Below are 17,637 nucleotides of genomic sequence, written 5' to 3'. Positions count from 1 at the left end.
GAAGGAAGGAAGGAAGACTGGAGTTTGCTGAGCACAGAGTGGAAACCACTGCTCTAATTCAACTGTAACTCAAAGAGATTAATTAACTCATCCTTAAGTAATTAACTAACTCATACTTGCAGGTAACAGGTTTGGCATATAAATATGCCAAATATATATGCCAAAAAGCTAGGCATATAAAACCAAGTCCAGTGGTTTCAAATCCTGACCTCTTTCCTGGGTGCCACACTAATGCTCAAGATGATGATGGTAATATTAACACTGTAATCAAATGTTACCGAAGGGTGACATGGTGGGAAGTGTGGAAAACTTCATTTTCATATAAAGCCCCAATGCCACTTTCTTCCAACTGTAGTAAATATTAAAAAGAATGTTTGGTTTCTCAGGGCAGTTTGCTAACCTCATGATGGGAAGCATTGTGACAAGCCATTATTATTAAGCTACAGGGAGCAATGTGAAAAAAAAATAACCTCCAGAAACCAAACTCTCAAAAATGTGCTTTTGAAAGAAGTACCTTAAAACTCAACAAAAGCTGTCCTGCTCAGACATGTGAGGCACTGAGTCCAGTAATTTGACCTAAGAGTAAAATAATATGGTTCCAAGTCTCACTGTTGAATATCTAGTGTGAATAAATTGATTGAAAATATCTTATGGAGTTGAACACTCAACTACAGCCATTTAGTCATCATGGTGGGGAGGTGATCATGGGTTCGCCAAGGTTATGCCCAGGGAGCATAAGTTTTGTCAACTCTGAGAAATCTGGAAGAGCTTCCAGGATAGCCCCAGTGCTGGATTTTCATCTGAGGATCTTCCTAGTGCAGTTCAAGAGACTCATACCCAGGACTGGCTGCAATGTGATGAATTTTTCAGCCACAGCAGCTCTTAAAGACGATTTAATGAGAATGACTTTTTTTTGGTCCTTTTGGAGGAGGAAGACAGGACAAGTGGGGTTAAGTGATTTGCTAGTGAGTGTTAGGTATCTGAGGCCAGACTTGAACCCAGGTCCTCCTGACTCTAGGGCCAGCACTCTATTCACCACACCACCTAGCTGCCTGTGAGAATGTCCAAATGGAAAAGAAAGAAAGAAAAAGAGAGAGAAGGAGAGAGAGAGAGAGAGAGAGAGAGAGAGAGAGAGAGAGAACCAAAGGAAAAACAAGAAATATCCAGAGCAAAGCAGCCAGGCTAGTGGAGGACCTTGAATCCTTGTCATAATGGACTCTGAAGTGACTGTGCCCTATGTCTGGAATGCCCTCCCTCCTCCTCTCTTCCCCTCAGAGAATCTTTCACTTCACCACACAGTCAAGCACTACAATCTATAGGATTGTAGGAAAGATTTTCCAATCCACCCTCCACAGCAACTGCTCTCCTCCTTCCTAAATACCTTATATTCAACTACCTTTTCCACACACACACACACACACACACACACACACACACACATACGTGTACTTACAAGGCCAATTCTAGCCTTAGCCAACACTACTGGGAGATGTCTTTTTGACCAGTATAGAAGCCTGAGATGGGATATAGCAGAATGGCATAGTAGAACTTAAATAAAATCTAGCCAGGTGTAATCCAGCATAGTTTTTTTAAAACTATTTAGAGTTTTTAAATCCATAATTTTAGAATAGGAATTATAGAGTTGTCCCTAAGATTTTAGATTAAAGTTTAATTGTTATTTCTATTTCTACAGTGTTTTCCTTCCAAGTTAAGACATCGTCAGCAAAATTGGCTACATTTTTTTCTTTCTCAGTTCTACTCATCAAATGATTTTTGAGTGCCTTCTATATGCTCAGTACTGAAAAGGGAAGCACACACACAGTATTGTTCAGAAGTTGCCCACATTTCCTTAAATAGATGGTTTTTTATCTGTCATCATTTTGCCAGTAGAATGCAATCTCTTATGGACCCTAACAACCTATAAAGGCATTGAGAACTGGTCCAGGGATGGACAGTATGTTGTCCTAGGTTTTGAGAAGCTTATCCATAGTTTGCCCATAGGCCATAGCAACTCTCTAAAACCATACTACGTCACGGAACGACTGTGTTCTACAGTAGAATAGGTAAAATGCTAGATTGAGGACCAAAGGATCCAAGCCCAAGTCCTGGTTCTCCACGTGGACCAAAATATTCATGGAAGCACTCATTGTGGTAGAAAGAACTTGAAATAAAGTAAATGATCCACAAATAGAGATGAATTGTGGGGCACCAATGTAATGGAATAGTAAGAAATAACACATGAAATTCAGAAAAGCATGAGAAGATTTATGTGAACTCCATGACAGAATAAAATAAGCAGAAACAGAAAAATAACATACACAATGACTACAATAATAACTAATATTCCAAAAACAATAGAAATAACAACAATAATATAAACATAGTGAAATTAATGTTTGTGATTATAATGACCAAGCATAGACCTGCAAAAGAGTTAGAAAAATGTATCCCCAACATCACTTGAAAAGATGGGGGGGGGGACTTTGGGTGAGTAATACTGTCAGAAATTACTGACAAGGCAATTGGCTTTGATTTACTTGAACTTCTTTTTTTAACCTGTTAGGTAGAAAAGAGAGAAAGTAGATATTCTTTTGGAAATAAAGGTGATGTAAAAATCAATTCCCATGGCAGCTAGGTGGTGCAGTGAGTAGAGCACCAGCCCTGAAGTCAGGAGGACCTGAGTTCAAATCCGGCCTCAGACACAACACTTATTAGCCGTGTGACCTTGGGCAAGTCACTTGACCCCAATTGCCCTCCAAAAAGCAAAAAGAAAAAATCAATTCCCAAATCAACCATAAAGGACATATGAAGAAGGACACTATCTGCAACCAGAGAAAGAATCAATAAATAGATATATAGAACAATTTTTCATACACATACATATGTATATACACACACACACACATATGTGTGTGTGTCTAATGGTAGCCATCTCTAGGGTGGGAGGGAGAGGGAAGAAAAAAATTGCCTAATAATGTTGTATATTTGAAAGGAATAGCAAGTTGTACATAGTAGATTTGCAGTTTCATATGCAATCATCATTTTTATTGTATTATGATATGAAAATGCTTGTTTTGTTCCATAAGTTAAAAATAAAATTTTAAAAAGATAATATGGGGGGATTCAATGTTATTAATGAAAACAAGATCATAAATTTTATTTAAAATCCTAACTTTCCTAAGAATAGAGACAATGTTGCACCGTCTTTGTATCCTGCAGGTGTATGTAGCACTATTCATACTTTGATACTTTAATATATAGGTGGTTTCAGTGATGTGGACATTCCTTTTGCCAATACAAATCACAACCTATCCCTGCTTCCCCTTCATAAAGTGTGATTCTTGTCCATGCCCTCCCATTAACTCTTCATAGGGGGTTTACCCAATATGCTGAAGCCTTTCCTCTGTGTCTCTTGGCATTGTGTGTTGGGCAGTGTAGCATTGGAAAACTGTTGCCTCAAGAATTCAGGGTCATCTTTATGCCATGAGAAAAGCGTCAGGACAGAAGAGTCCCGTCATTATGGCATGAAGGTGATCCTGAGTTCTTGAAGGCTTTACCAGTGGAACATAAGCTCTGGCAGGTTTTACCAAACTGGAAAAAGCTTTCATTTGAGTAACAGCAACAGACTTTCAGAGGACCAACTAAATTTGTGATGAATTTGTTGGGTATGGTATCCCAAGACAGTCTTCCTGTCTCTAGGTCCAAATATGGCATTCGGGACATGGAGATAGGAACACCTTGGTTCAAATACTCTCCCTGCACCCCACCCTGATATGCACAGGTAAGAGTGGTGTGACACTAAGCAAGTCACAAACTCTGTGAACCTCAGCTTCCTCATCTGTAGAATGAGGGCATTGACTTCCACAGACACTAGCTCTAGATCTATGATGAATTGAACTCACCATGACTGTTCAAGGGAGGAAACAGATTAAGTCTGTATGCATTGACACCAGTATTATTTCCTTGATGAATTCAGGCTAAGTGAAAACAGCTTGGTCAATAATAGGCACCCGCTGGGCCTTAATGGAGGTTCTCTGCTGTACTTACAGGGAATTCTGCTGACACTTCCTCAATTCCTCTTAATAAATAAGAAACATATAGGCATTAGTCTTGTTCATGTTATTAATATTAATAATTATAAGAATTCACACTTATACTGTGCTTTACAGTGTTCAAAGCATAACAGCCAAGAAGCTGTTTCAGTTGAGTTGTTCATTATTAATCTTCCCCAACCTGCTCTCCAGCTGTCTCCCTCCTCTCCCTCCTTCTCAATCTTTTCTTCTATTCTCACTGGCTAATCAGCACCTGAAGTTAATAACCTGCGCTTCATTGGTTCTTCATTAATCACCTCCTCCAGGCTATTGGGGAGAGAGTTATTTTGTTTTCATTCCAATATTCTAGCTTCTTCTCTGCCAGCAATTCCAACTGGGCTATGGTTTCTAGGTACATTTTTAGAAGCATTATCCATAGAACACTGTGACTGTTTTTGAAAGCAAATTTGTCATTCCAGTAAATAGATAAGTTCTAGAAACTTGCGATTATGATGATGAGGATTGGTTAATTGGTCTTGATACCAGCAAAGACATACACACACATACATATATATGTATCCATATGTACATGTTTATCTGTATGTGTATGTGTATCTATAGTTATATATGTGCATATATGTGTATACTATTTATAGATACATGTATATGTGTTCTTTTTTTTTAAGTCTTTCATTTCTAGGTTTCTCTTGGGATGCAAAATGACAACCAAGGGAATTTTCTGTCCCTTTTTTCCTCCCCAATTGTAACATGCTTAGGAGCAGTGTAGGGACTCACCAGTGGACCTTTCTTACCACACGAGATATACAATCAAATCAACCACAAAAATGAGGAGAAGCTCACAGGACCAGGACCCAGAAGTCAACCAGGAAAGGAACTGGGTAGGACAAAAGAGAAATCTTAATAAAAATCCAAAGTCAAACTCAGGGTGCTGAGTTCTTCAGCTCTGACTTGCTGATATTCTCAGCTAACTTCTCACCATAATTGCAGAAAAAGTGGGAATAGAGAAACATTTTGAAAGCTGTCAACAATTTTAATAAGGCATGAGCTAATTTTTTAAAAAGATTCTAAGTCTGCGTACATTGTTTCCATATCCAAGATATTGATATTCTTGCAAGATTTGCAAGACTTTGGCTAGACTTACGGCCAATCTTAGATATAAATATCTTCCCTCCCCATGCCTATCCCACTTTCTTTTCTTTTCTTTTTTTTTTTTTTTTTACAAATTTTATTACCAATAATAACAGCGATGCTGTCTTTCATAGTTGTGATAGGGTGGGTGGGAACATACCCTTTTTCCCCACCCAAAAAACCCCTCTCAAACACACACACACACACACACACACACACACAAACCCCACTACCCCACCCAAAGCTTTATAAACAGCAGATGTAGAGTTCTTAAGTGTTCAAAACGATTAGTTTAATTATAAGGCATTAAACTAATTTCTGAATTGCCACTTACATATTCCAATAAACAAGGAACTAAAACGTTCAAATTATTTCTTTAGTACAAAAAATGAAAGTTGCTCTACTGATAAAAGAACAATCAATATACATAACTTATACACTTCAGACATTCACAAAAATGTGAGCAGGAGAAGGCTTATCAAAAGACATTTAATACAATTAGTTTTCAACAACCCTTGGTGGTCCGCATTTACAAAGATTTCCAGCCTACCCCCACCCCCTCACCCAGAAAAACACATACTTACCAGGATTTTTAGCAAGTATGGTTTGATTTTTGTCTTTTTTTTTTAAATCCCCAGGGCAAATAATGTACAGTTCAATTGCTGTCAACAGATCTAGACCTAGATCTGGATCTCTGACGATCCACAGATGCCGGAGATTTAGATCTACTTGAAGAGCCCCGTTTCTGGCTCTTCTCGGGCATAGGTGACCTACTAAGACCAGGATTTGCTATGGCTCCGGCTTCTGGACCTGCTGTAAGACTTGCGGCTCCGAGACCGATATCGGCTTCCAGACCTAGAAGAACTCCTAGTGCGGGAACGTGATCGACTTCTTGACCTGTGCCTTTTGCTGCCTTCAATCAGTTTAATTTTCCTTCCATTTATTTCTTTTCCAGAAAGTTTCTCAATAGCATTCTTTAAGTCACTGTAAGAGGCAAATTCAATCACCCCTTCATTTAGTTTAGGTCTATGAGCATCTGCAAAGGTTACTTCCCCAGCTTGTCTCATGAAATCTTTGAGATCCTGCCAGCTGACTCGTGAAGATAAATTCTCAACTATAAGATGATTTTCTGTTCGTACAGGTGGGGCATTTCTCCTGTCATTTCGGGGACGACGGCTACTAAATCGATCAGAGTATCGCCCTCTTCCTCGTCCACCTCGAGAACGAGCCCTGGAGTGTTCAATAGTAACCCGCTCGCTGCAGAGTTCCTTTCCATCAAGTTCATAAACAGCATCATCAGCATCTCTTGGGTCCTCAAATTCCACAAACACAAAGCCTCTCTTCAGATCAATGTCTCTTATTCGTCCATATCCTTTAAAGAATCTTTCCACATCTTTTTCTCGAGCAGCTGGATTCAGCCTTCCAATGAATACTCTACAGCCACTCATGGTGTCCCACTTTTAATTCCAATCTAAATGGGCAGGAGCTAAAGCGCTAAATCGGCTGGAGGCTAGGACAGCGTAGCAGTCGAAAGTCCACAAACAGCGTTCCGTCGGAGACCACGAACTTCCTCAGGGTACATCTTTCTGCAACTGAAGCCTATCCCACTTTCAATCTCTGTTGCATACCACTGCCAGAATAATTCTCTTAAATATTCCCTTTATCATCCCTTTGATCAGAAGTTCCCTCAGCCTTATAAAAGTGGTTCTCCCTGAGACCTTTACAGGGGGTCTGTGAGAACAAAATGGATACAAACTGATACAGAATTTTTATATAATAGCAAGATATTTTAATTTCTGATACAGTAAATACCACTAGACATAACCCATAAAGAAGGTCTTTGGAATCCTCAAGAGTTTTTAAGGGTGTAAAATAGTCCTGAGACTCTAAAGTTGGAAAAATTCTAAATTCTTTTTTCTGTAGTAGTACCTTCTCTGAACTACTCTCCCACTTGTATTTGCTGTCTCCAGACATCCTCTCTCAAAGGGCAGTGGCTACCTCATTCAAGGGTCTATCTATCCTAAAACTCAAGCTCATGAGCTCCCAGCAGTGTGTTTCCCATGAACAATCAGTCAGTAAACACAGTTAGTCCTTAGCAAAGGCATTTACTACAATGGCATAATTAAGAATAGTAGATATAAAACCTTCCCTCCATACACCTGGGGCACACTTCCAGAGATATGCACATTGTCCATGGGAAGAGTGGATTCAAACTTAGAGCTCAGTAGTAGTGAGATACACATGTAGGGTGAATTATGACAAGAATTACTCATAACTCCTGGTACTGCAGGAGCCCAAAGTTCTTTTTCTCTTTGTAGAATCTTCACAAAGGTCGCCTTTGGTATAGCATCCCTTCTGGGTGGGTTGTTCAACTCAGCTTCTGGGGTCTGTTTCTCCCCATAATCAACGCTTGATTACCAGAGCTAGATCCTCAAAGCTGCTTCCTACCTCCAGTGACTGTTTGTCTTTATTCATATCTGTCTAGAACATCTTTGTATCTGTTTCTACTGCTGGTTGGATGTAGTTTCTGCTTCATTAACCAGGCCAGTGTGTGGGCAGGTGGGAGGTACAGAGAAAATGTTCTCCCCTCCCCTTGCTGATTTTCAGTTAAGACCCAATGATCTTCCACAACTATTGCCAAATCCGGAACTCAAAGTCCTGAAATTCATCTAGCTACTTAAAGCCTCCAAAGGTAGAACTGGCTTACTTGCTCAGCCATTCGCAATGTGCTCGTTGTGACCTAATTAAAGATGATCACACATCATAAAGGGATCAAGGGTAGAAATATATCTTGTGGATACATTAAAACCTCATCACCTATGATTCTATTCTGTGAGTGCATCAACTGAGCAGGAGGGTGGGACTCATAACCTCCTTCCCTTATATTGGCATTCAGTGTCATTCAAAATGGAACTTATCATCTTGCTCCCTAAACCAAATTTCCTGGCACAATCATTTTTCCAGTCACCTAGATTCAAAATCTCAGAATCATAACTGGCTCTTCCCTTTCCTTCATACCTCACATCCAAATCAGTTGCCATTTCTTTTCAATTCTGACCCCCAAGTTATTGTCTCAAACATTGAAAAGAACCAAAGACAGAGAGCCCTATGGCCCTTAACTGCTGGCCATTCCAGTCTACCAGTTTTATATCTCCCACCATGTTTGAGGGCAGTTATTAAACCAGTTGTGAGTTCACTTAATTATGTTATCAGTCTATAGGTTTTCATCTTGAACCCAAAGGTATCATAAGATTTCTTTTTTCAAATACTTTGCTTAAATCCAAATGTTTTATATCTAAGACATCCATCTAGCCAAGTAGTTTTAGCAACTATGTCAAGAAAAGAAATAATAGATAAGGATAAGACTATGGCCCTGCCCTGAAGCCCATAGCACTTACCATCAGTACATTTTGGCATACCAGTACATTCTCCTTAGTATCATATTGTGCACTGTATTGGTGTCATTCTTTAATTGCTTCAAGGTTTGCCTCAACAACAATACTTTAAACTCTTTGAGAGCAAGGACCAAATCTTCAACTTCTTTTGTGACCAATAAGGTGTCAAAAGCACAGTAATCAATAATGATACACTGATGTGATTCATATTGCCCTAATTTGATTCCCTAGGTTAATTGCTGGACTTGTGCATCTTTACTGGGTCAACCAGAAGGTGTGGTGGATGGGACCTGGTGTATCCTGAGTCTAAGACAGCTTTAGAGGAATGAGGGATGATGGTTGTAAGAAAGTGTTGGGAAGCCTGGTAGACATGAGAATCTTACCCTCTGGGTGGGTTGGATAGCATTATGGAATAGGGGGGAAAGCACTAGATTAGGAACAGGAACTTTTTTAAAAATGAAGCTTCATAGTTTAAACAGTAAGCACAAGTGAGAACCAGTAGTATAGCAAGTAACTTTTAAATGGACAACCATAAGCATGATCCAGGGGTCCAAGAGTCCCTGAATTATATCTCCCAGGAGCATGCAAGGCAGCAAGTGAAAACATGACCCCAAGCACAGACTCTGTTGCATAGAGTTTCAGAAATTGGATGGAGGCTTCAGAGTAGAATGCTGTGATAAATTTACCTGCTGACTCCTACACAGGTTTCTGGGAGATAAAGTAGAGAGATGTTCAGATCCCTTCATACAAGCAAGAAAGTGATTAATTAAAAGACAGGTGATTTTAAAGATGAATACCTATAGCAGCTATTCAAAAACAGAATGGGCTATTTCAGAAGGTAGTGGGTCCCTCTCCCCAGAGGTCTTTAGGAAGATATTGGATAACCACTTCCTGAATATATCTTAGAAGGGGTATTTTTTTTTGGGGGGGAGGGGTTTGAATAGAAAGACTCTGAGATTCTGAGACATTCTGTGATTCTAAAGTATAGGTATCCATTAGGCAACAAGCACTATCTTCCAAAAATGTTCAATTTTCCCCCAGAAGTTGTGTCAACAAATATATTAAAGGAAGTATAGAGGAAAGAAGGAAGGAAAGAAAACTGTAGACAATTAAACATTGTGGGATTCTCCTTTAGCGTGTAATAAAAACTACAGAAGTTTTTATTGTAATTAGATTGTAAGCTCTGTGAAGGCTGAAATTGTCTTTTACTTCCTTTTGTATCCTCAGTGCCTGGCACATAACAAGTATTTAAGAAATGTTTATTGATTGATTGATTTATGGTACACTTAAAACACAGTCTCCCAAAGTCTTTTATCTATATAGTCTAGAGGAAATCTATGCCTTAGGTCTATCTATGTGCTTCTGTTAGAACAGAAAGGCAAGGATGGGAAAAATGCAACATATTCTTGGGGACTTCTCATGTCCCATGCCAGATGATGGGGATTGCTTCTCTGGGACCCAGGTTTCTATAAAAGACTCTCATGAGATCTTGATCTGTCTTCCCATGAGACCACCACGTGCGCACATTAGGTATTTGGAAAGGAGCCCTGGAATAGTAAGTACCAGCCTTCTTCCAAGCCTCATTTAGTTTATCATTTAAATGAGTCCTCCAGCTTTTCTGACAAGACTTTGGAATAATGCTAATACCAGAGTGAAGACCTGAAAAAGCAGCCATTGAAAATTCACCCTGGAAGAGAAGATAATAAGTAGTAAAGTCAATATTTTCCCAATGTCTCTCCCTTATCTGTCAGGATTAATCTTTGGTGACAGAGCAATTAAATTGGACTGAACAAGTGGAGATCATGCATATGAAACAGACTTCTCTAATTAGAATTAGAAAAAGTGAAAAGGGAAAGAGAAATCCTGACTAGGCAGACTGGTTTCTGGGATAAGGTGGAGAGGGAGAATCTGATCTTCTTGGACCCTAAGTTACTCTCTCTTTCTAAATTAAATATCTGCATCAAATCTCTCAGACCAATTCCTTTTTTAAAGTTCTCACTTAGACTAAGCCACACTTCTTTCTAGGTTCTATTAGTACAAATAACAAACACCCTCCTCACCACAACCCCTTCCCCCCTGCCCCCCCCAGTGGTCCCACATCTTGGAATTCACACTATTCAAATTTACAAGTAGGTAAAATGAAGTCATTGGTTCTAGCCTAATGGAAATATGCATTGTGAATTCCAATAATGCAATCACTTCAGGCGATTCATTATTTACACTAATTGTGACCTAGCTGTACTTTCTCTAGAAATAAATCTCATTAGGGTTAGAGTCTAATAACACTATTATTCATGGGTAATTGTGTGATATAATTCAAGGGCCTCTAGAAACAGTCCCTCACCAAAAAATATTTTGCCATACTGCCTGAAATTCCACCATTAAATCTGAAGTACTTAAAAAAAAGGAATTAATTACTGAGCTTAAAAAATGCAAACAGTCCTAGGAGGCTGTTATCAATCATTTTTACCTTAGTGTGAATTAGGTTTATAAGATGTGACAGAGATTAAGCCATTCAGGTAATATAAGCTCCTTGAAGCAGAGGCTATTTCATTATTGGTTTTGTATTCATGGTGTCAGGAAAGGTTGAAGGCAAAAGGAGAAGAAGACAGCAGAGGATGAGATGGATTGACAGTGTCATGGAAACAATAAACAGGAAACTGGACAGACTTCAAGAAATAGTGGAGAATAGAAGGGTCTGGTGTGCTATGGTCCATGGCGTCATAAAGAGTTGGACACAACTGAACAATAACCCTCCCACTCTATGGCACCATGTCTTACACATAGTCAGCCCTTAAATGCTTCTAGAATTTTACCAAGGTGTATATATATATATATATCAAAACAGAGAGGAATAATTTTGACACATGGGATGCTGTGCAAAAAAAAAAAAAAAGTTATGTGGAATGAAGCCACTGTATAAGTAGGAGTGAGAAGAGCTCTGAGAAACAGGAAAGCAGAAGATGAATTTGCATAGTGTTAGCCTGGACTTTGGTCCTCCTGTTGCCATGACCACCATCATTTCCACAAGACCAAATACAAAGGTTTGGAGGCTCCATGATCCTCCTGCTTGAGGTAAAGCCTGATGAAACAGATCAACAGGTTGGCCCAGAAAGTTTGACCCCATCTTCCATCTTGTCTTCATTCCAGAAAATTCACAGCCTTCAACTTAGTCACTCATCAAATTCTAGAGTTATTGGCTTGGATTCTCCCAAGATCCAAGTTATAAATCAGGCACAGTGTGTTTGCTATCATAGCCTATAAGAATTTCCTTTCAATTTCATTGGGCATGATAAATGAGAAGTGTGGGAGTAATGTCTGAGAGTGACAATTAGTAATGAAATTGTGAAATGTTTGTTTGTTCCTAAATGATAGTGTCTCTTTTGGATACGCATTCTTCCCAAACAGGACTGGACAGGGGAGGAAATGTGACATGTATCCTATAATCTCCCAAGGCTTCCGAACCACTATAAAGCTCTGCTGTTTTTTGAAAAACTTGGTGTTAATTTTGTTATTGTTTGCCAGGGAGCTGGTGGGAGGGGGCTTGGCAGGACACGAATGGAAAAAGATATTGTTTTTTTTAAGCATGATTAAATGATAGTTTTGGAATCACAGGAATGGTGACTGGAGCATAGGGTAGAGGATTGTCACTTTTTTGCAGTGGGCTAGAACTAGGGAGGGAGGTCAAAGGGGCCAACAGGGAGGAAGGAGGGGTTACCTTAACAAAGTAGAGTAGATAAATTGACCCTGGGTCCCTCTGACCCTTTTTTAGGTATGTCTATTTAAAATAAAAAGGAACATTAGCATCTTCAGAGGTTGGTCTCTGTTTTACAGATGAAGAAGTTGAGTTCCATTGAATTGGAATGACCTGCCCAAAGCCACCCATGTAGAAAAAGGCAAACACAGGATTTGAACCCAGGTATTCTCATTCCAAGTCCAACACTCTCCCTCCCCTCCAGCCTAAATTAAGCATTAGGAAAGGATTTCAGAATTGTTATATTGATTTTGTTGGAGTATATTTAAAGACGCATTGGCTTGGAAGTTCATTCAGGGAATTCTTCCATCACTAGAGTGCTAATCATGGCTCTCTCATCATGAAATGGTCAATGGCCAGCTCTCTTGGAAGGTTTTTCTCCTGAATAACTGAGGAATTGGAGCCCATGGGCTAAGTATCTCTCCTGTTGGGAGCTTGTTAAAAAGGAGAGAAACCAGCAATGGACTCTCTCATTAATAACCCAGCAGGTGGAAATATATCCGGGCATTACTTTGCTTGTTTATTTTGGGATGTTCTGAAGGCTGCTGGAGGTGACAAGAAGCAAAGAGAGCCTTTCCAAACTTTCTTCTCGCATTAAATATATGGGTTTTTTTCAGCCTCTGCTCATTTTCAGAACTTTCTATACTTTTTCTTAGCTATGTTTTCTAACCTAGAAGGAGGTAGTTTTAAAAAATAAAAGTATTCACATCAGAAGGAAAAAAAAAAACAAACCCAGGACCATGGGATTGTTAGAACCAGAAAGAGCTACTTATGGCCTGTGTAACCTTGGGCTAACCATGCTACCTCTGTTGGTCTTAGTTTCTTCATCTGTAAAATTACAATAATACCAACAGTATCTTCCTTACAGGGCTGTTTCAAGCCTCAAATGAGATCATATATACAAAGGTTTTGCAAATATTAAAGGACAATATAATGTCGGTTATTGTTTAATGTCCCTTCCAACTCTCAGTCTATGCTCTGATAATCCCATGGAAACACAGGAGTTTGTGTTAAACCCTTTTAAATATTGGTGTGTTTTATCATATGAGATAAATGCGTCCCTGAAAAGCTGTGTATTAATTGAAATTTTATAAATCAAGTATCATTTGATTTATATGATAGGAGTTTGCTATTTAAGAGAATGCTATTGTGAATTCTTTTTAAGCAAGGAATCCTTTTGTAAAGCTGGTAATTATCTCCCTTAATTTACTTTTTTTTCTTTTAAAATTCTGATTTTCATGTCACCTTGGCTTTAAGCCAAGGAACAGCCTTAAATCTACTCAAGCTGTCACATGAAACTGATTCTATAGAAATCAAAAAGAAAGTAAATCATTGTTCTGGATATTTCCTTGTTCCAATTCAACTCAATAACCAATTATTAAGGACCTATTACACAAAAGGCCCTATTTTCTGTGCTCAGGATATGGTTCTGACCAAAACCAGAAAATCGAAACTCTACTACTAAGTTTCCAGCCCAAATTACACTGCAGACTACATACTTAAATTACTTCCCCTGAATTATTCTTCCCCATTAAACCTAAGTTCTGTAGCCCTGAGTAGCTTAAGGGGAAGGGACTGGTAACACTAAGAAAAACCAAGATGCATGGTGAAAGAAAAGTTGATTTTCTGAGTTTATAGCTTCTAGGAAGGGAGGGCTTTGGGTAGTAAAAGCTTTGCAAGTCAGTAAAAATGAGTCAGAAGTAGGACTATCAATCTGTCAGTGACAATCTACAGAAGAAAATAAAATAGACTGCACTTATTTCTCACAATTAAAAGAAAGGGATTTGCCCACTTTCTGGAAATATGATACTATCAGAACATTAGTCATCTTTTTAAGATCTTAATTAATAACTTTTTTAAATGCTTTATTAACTTCTGATTTACATCGTTCATTTCCGCCAGATTTTGAGTTATAAATTTTCTCCCCGTTTTTCCCCCACCTATCCCCCCAAAACAGCAGTCCCACAGGATATCCCCACCTCTGATCTGCTCTCTCCCATATTTTCTCCCATACCCGTTTCAACTTTTCCAGTAGGGCATGGTGGATCTCTATATTTCCCAATTACATGTAAAACAATATTGATAATAGTATATATATATTTATTTATTTATTTATTTAAACATTTGATTTTAAAACTTTGAATTCCAGATTCATTCCCTTCCTCCCTTATCACCCACCCTTACTGGGAAGATAAGCAGTTCAGTATAGGTTGTACATGTGTGGCTAATGCAAGACAATAACATAGCAGATATATTGTAAAAGACTGACTATATTTCCCTCCCTCCTATCCCACATCCCACTTGTTCTATTCTCTACTTTGATCCTGTCCCTTTTCAAAAGTGGGTGCTTCCAAATTCCCTCCCCCCCAGCCTGCCCTCCCTTCCATCATCTCCCCTCACATCCCTTCCCCCCCCATTCTCCTGGAGGGTGAGATCCCCTATTTAGTGTGTATTTCCCTCCCTCCTCAAGCCAGATTCAATAGGAATAAGGTTGACCCATTCCCTTTTGCCTTCCTATTCTTCCCCTCCATTGTAACCATTTTCCCTTGCCTCTTCTGTATGAGATAGTTGCCCCACTCTGTCTCTCCCCATCTCCTCTCATTATATCCCTCTCACCTCTTAATTTCACCTTTTAAGTATCATCCCTTCCTGTTAAATTGGTCCCGTGCCCTCTATCTATGTATACCTGTAAACATATGTACACACATTCACACATGTATTCATATGCCTGCATACCCTCATATAAAGACATATATATATGTATAATATATATATTTCTAATCCCTTCAACTACTGAGAAAAGTTTCATAAGTTACAATTATTGTTTTTCCATGTAGGAATGTTAATAGTTCAACTTTGGCCAAGTGGCTCAGCAAACAAGAGCACCGGCCTCAGTGCCGGGACGACCCGGATCAAATCCGGGCCCAGACACCCAGCACCACACCCAGAAACAACAACTGGCCGTGCAACCCCGAGCAAGCCACTCAACCCCAATTGCTTAAAAAAAATAGTTCAACTTTGATAAGTTCCTTATGATTTCTTTTCCCTGTTTACCTTCTCATGCTTCTCTTGCTTCTTGTATCTGAATGTCAAATTTTCTATTCAGCTCTGGTTTTTTCAGCAAGAATGCTTGAAAGTCCTGTATTCCACTGAATGACCATATTTTCCCCTGAAACAGGATACTCAGTTTTGCTGGGTAGGTGACTCCTGGTTTTAATCCCAGCTCCCTTGACCTCTGGAATATCACATTCCAGGCCCTTCGATCCCTCAGTGTAGAAGCTGCCAGATCCTGGGTTATCCTGATTGTGTTTCCACAATATTCAAATTGTTTCTTCCTGGCTGCTTGTAATATTCTCTCCTTAATCTGGGAATTCTGGAACCTGGCTATAATATTCCTAGGAGTTTTCTTTTTGGGATCTCTTTCAGGAGGTGATCGGTGGATTCTTTCAACCTCTATTTTGCCCTCTCGTTCTAAAACATCAGGGCAGTTTTCTTTGAGAACTTCCTGGAGGATGCTTTCCAGGCTCTTACTTTGGTCATGGCTCTCAGGCAGTCCAATAATTTTTAAATTATCTCTCCTGGATCTATTTTCCAGGTCAGTGGTTTTTCCCATGAGATATTTCACATTGCCTTCTATTCTTTCATTTGTTTGGATCTGTTTAACAGCATCTTGATTTCTCATAAAGTCATTAGCTTCCATTTGCTCCAATCTAATTCTGAAGCAATGATTCTCCTCAGTGAGCTTTTGAGATTCTTTTTCCATCTGGCAAATTCGACTTTTTAAGGCATTCTTCTCCTCATTGCCTTTCTGAGCCTCCTTTGCCATTTGAGTCAGTCTGTTTTTTAAGGTATTATTTTCTTCAGTCAGGCTGTTGACTCTCATTTCATAATTTTCTTGCATTGTTCTCATTTCTCTTCCCAATTTTTCCTCCACTTCTCTTATCTGCTTCTTAAGGTCCTCTATGGCCTGTAACCAGCTTGTATTTTCCTTTGAAGCTTTTGGTGCAGGAGTTCTGACTTCACTGATTTCCTCCTGTTCCATGCCTTGCTCCTTCTTATCCCCAAAATAGGAGTGTAATGTTGGAATCTTCTGTCTGCTTTGTTTCCTTTGCCTGCTCATTTTGCCACTCAATGATTTGACTTTTGGGCTTTTTGCCACAGTAGGACTCTGCCACCAGACAGGGGAGTTTTCATCCCAAATGCTGGGGTTTTCTCAGCTGCCGGAGGTATTAGATGGGTGCCCTCTCTGAGGTCTCCACACGCTCTGGCAAGCTGGACACACACCCCAGGACCTCCACCCTAGACTGCAATCCAGATCCAAGCAGGTTAAAGCAAGAGCGATTACCCCTCAGACTGGTGCTTGGTCCCCCTACACTCTGCAGGCCAGGAGCTGAACCCGCCACGTGGTGCTGGCAGGCTGTGCCAGCGTCTCAGTGGTTTCTCGCCCTGGGGGTAAAAGCTACGCACTCCCACTTACTGGGTCCCAAAGTCCAGAATGCACTGGCCTCTCACCTTGTCCTTCGCATCTATGTGTTGATAAATCTGGAAACGGCCACAGCTGCTGCTGATCTGGAGTCCCTCTGGCTGGCGGCTGGTCAGGCCCGCCCTGGGGCTGGAGTGGGGCTGGGCTCAGCTCCCAGAGCGCTGCGCTGGCCGATTCCTGCCGGCCTGCCGGGCTGTTGTCAGCAGGAGGTTAGCTTCTCTGTGTCATTTTGTGGGTTCTGCAGCTCCAAAGTTTGTTGAGAGTCCCCTTTTTACATGGATTGGGGAGGGTGGAAGCCAGAGCTGCAGGAGGGTCGTGCTTCTACTCCGCTATCTTGCTAATTAATAACTTTTTATATCATTTTCATTTCTGGATATATATCTCCAATCTCCTTTACACAGTGAGCCATCACTTGTAAAGACTTCTTTAAAAAAAAGAGTTCAACAAAGCTAAGCAATTCATCTACCAAGTCTGACAGCACATTAAATGTGGAGCATATTAAATGCTCCACACCCACAGGCCCCCTTCTCTTCAAAGAAGAGACTTGATGAATTTTCTCACCTCTTTTTTAAGGACAAGTTCAGTCATTATTGTTACCCAGTATTCAGATTTATGGTTTGTTTGGGTTTTTTTTTCATTGTACACATTGTTTTCCTGATTCCATTTACTTCATTCATTCCATATCATTTTATGTCTTCCCATGCTTCTCTGAATTCTTCACATTCATTATTTTACATAGCACAGTAATAATATATTTTACATCCAGGGACTACAATTTGGCTAGCCAATCAATAAATAGTTCCTTTTTTTCGAATTCTTTACAAC

General features: G+C 39.7%; 1 protein-coding gene and 1 pseudogene across 1 annotated transcript in view; one reads left to right on the top strand and one right to left on the bottom strand.

Moving 5' to 3' along the window:
* Positions 1-17,637, top strand: part of CDCP1 (CUB domain containing protein 1) — a 562,995-nt gene that overhangs the window by 443,052 nt on the left and 102,306 nt on the right. The window lies entirely within an intron of this gene.
* Positions 5,448-6,768, bottom strand: LOC138161600 (serine/arginine-rich splicing factor 5 pseudogene; annotated as a pseudogene).

The sequence above is a fragment of the Petaurus breviceps genome, unplaced genomic scaffold (assembly GCF_028583685.1).
Source record: "Petaurus breviceps papuanus isolate PSGF00001 unplaced genomic scaffold, PetGlider_PUasm1.0 185, whole genome shotgun sequence".
NCBI lineage: Eukaryota > Metazoa > Chordata > Mammalia > Diprotodontia > Petauridae > Petaurus > Petaurus breviceps.
Note: the sequence above shows the minus strand (reverse complement) of the source record. Positions and strands in the feature narration are given on the sequence as shown.